This window comes from Branchiostoma lanceolatum, chromosome 19 (assembly GCF_035083965.1).
Source record: "Branchiostoma lanceolatum isolate klBraLanc5 chromosome 19, klBraLanc5.hap2, whole genome shotgun sequence".
NCBI classification, from domain to species: Eukaryota; Metazoa; Chordata; class Leptocardii; order Amphioxiformes; family Branchiostomatidae; genus Branchiostoma; species Branchiostoma lanceolatum.
The window spans coordinates 2225523-2228142 of NC_089740.1; the positions used below are offsets into that span (position 1 = coordinate 2225523).

Below are 2620 nucleotides of genomic sequence, written 5' to 3' on the forward strand. Positions count from 1 at the left end.
TTATGTCGTATTTTCTTTCTATGTCCGTACTAGTGGAAAAGTCATCAAGCTTACATTCTCTTTGTCTTTTATCAAACAGTTCCAATCATAAACACGCCAACATCCAATAACAACGGGAAAATCATCATAGGTATGTACTTCGATATCTTCATATCTTTCATGTACACATTTGATATTTAAAAATGCCTTACCGTGAAACAGAATTGTACGTAAGGTTTGCAAATAAAGATGAAAGAATGTGAAAACGACTTGTAAATGATTGGATAAATCATTTGACAATTAGTCGAGAAGGGTCAGCTGACGGTTGTAAAATGGCCGACCCATGATGTCATAAATCAACATGGCGGCGCCCATGACTCAAGAGTAAAAAAAAAACAATACCTTTTGTCTACGCAGAAGTTATAATGTATACCAAACAATTAGCATATTGTACGGAATAACATAAAGTTATCTCATATTGAAGAGATTTAATGTTGACATTTCTTTACATTGTGCAGCGGTCCTGGTGTGTTTGGTGGTGCTGGTTCTTTTGGTTGTCGGCGGTGTCTGCGCATGGAGGCGGCGGGACAAGATCCGGAAACGACGACTTCCGTCAGTCATGTAAGTACAGTCTAGCTGTCAATCAACATCTGCCGAACTGTCTTGATCAATTAATTTAACTGTCATAGTGAAAACATAATCAAATCACATGTTGTATCTCTATAACATATTATTAAATAGAATGTTTTTTATGCATTCACATATTTAGCTATATATGCCACATCCGTACGTTTTAGTTATTTCGCTATTGCTTGAACATGTTAAAACCTGTATTTTGATATCTCCGCAGATTTGATCCGACAAGGCCTGACTACGATGTTTGTAAGTGTTTAAAACTTCTTAAAGTAGTCAACCTTTTAAGACAAACTAGTAGCACAATACAGATAACCTAATGAAAATCAGTTCGTGTGTGTTAGATATACGGTATGATTGAAATCTAAAGGTAGTTGAAAGATCCATCTGTAAGCTTTAGCTTAAGGTTGCCACTGTTGATTCGGTTATACCTCAAATTGTTAATAGGTAAGGCTGTCATTATCATGGTCAAAAACACACTGGAGACGATTGCATTCAAGCATTTGTTCGTAGATATTTCTAGTCGGCAGTTGAAAAATTAGTTTGAAAAAAATGTGTTTAGTCTTTTGGCTGGTTCGTACCGTTCTTTAAAGACTTTAAGAATCAAACATTCCGTTCTGCTTAGTTCTCAGTACTTATAAGAAAGAGTGTCATGCTAGTAACACAAACCACTGGCATCCATGGACTAGCAATCTGCTGTCATGGTTGTGTGTTATGGCTCAAAGGCTATAGAAATCTTGATTGGCACCAAGGGGTGTAAGAAGGATCTTAGCTTTTACTACATACTTTTTTTTTCTGGAACAAGTTTGGACTGTGATTTCTAAAACAAAAATTGAAATTACCAGTCTTTGTCAAGGAATGAGCAATCCACCACTGAGATGACGCCACGTTATACAGATAGAACACGTGACTCAGTAAGCAGTTGCAGAAAGTTTGTGGCGCCCCCCGTCTTTATTGAGAGATGGTTGTAAGGCCCTGATGTTGTTGTTTTTATTTGCTAAATCTTTATGTATCCATGAACGTTTTTTTCCCACAGCTACTGCGTCGTCCTTCATGGGGGCTCCCTTCTACAAGTCGGCCTCGCTGTTCAAGAAGGCCCGCACCCCGAGGGAAATTATCAAATGAGATGGGAAATAAAGTCGAGGGATAGAAAATATTTTATGAGAGAGGAAATAAAGTCGGGGATAGAAAATATTACATGAGAGGGGAAATAAAGTCGGGGACCTCTATTACATAAACGACTTCCCAGATCAGCTTGATTTAAACGTGAGGTTATTTGCCGACGACTGTCTGTTATATGTAGACCTGTCTACACATCTGAACTTCTGCAAGAAGATCTGAATGCACTCGGGGAATGACAAAGCAAGCGGCCCCCGCAGTTTAATCCTGAAAAGTGCTACATTGTGCACATTAAAAAAAAACTACTAGTAGCTACCAGTTTTGCGGTCAGACTTTACCAACAACCAAAAAAAACATATATGGGTGTTAAATTAACAACTGACTGAAAGTGGGGTGTCCATGTTAACAATATAACAAGTAAGTCTAAACAGACATTTGGAGTGATCAAACGTAATTTGTGGGCATGTCCAACAAAGGTAAGTCACTTGTAAACACGTCACTGGTGAGACCAAACCAGGAATATGCTGCAACAGTATGGGATCCATACTATACAAAGAAAGACAAAGATAAACTGGAAAGGGTGCAGAGCCATTTTCACCTTCGCCCAAAAAGTTGTTTTTAATAACGTTTGTTTGTACGCAAGAGCGTATGTGGTTAAACACGTACAGCACAACTAGAGATGATATGGATGGATGGATTGTCATGACATTCGGTTTGTGGCTAGGTCTTCTCCTAGGAACGAAATACATGTAGTAAGATTCACAGAAAAAAAGAAGTTCCGCAGCAGTAGCTAGGAAAGCCGCCAGGGGCCCAGAATCTGACTACGTGTATTTCATTCCTAGGACTAGACATAGCCACATAACTACATCAATGCGGAGAGGGTAAGTAC

At 38.7% G+C, this 2620-nt stretch overlaps 1 long non-coding RNA gene across 1 annotated transcript; it reads left to right on the forward strand.

Moving 5' to 3' along the window:
• Positions 1-1723, forward strand: LOC136425745 (uncharacterized). The gene is made up of 4 exons (XR_010754120.1): positions 1-130; positions 498-600; positions 830-861; positions 1649-1723. It is a non-coding gene; the product is annotated as an uncharacterized lncRNA (long non-coding RNA).
• The last annotated feature ends 897 nt before the right edge of the window (positions 1724-2620 follow it).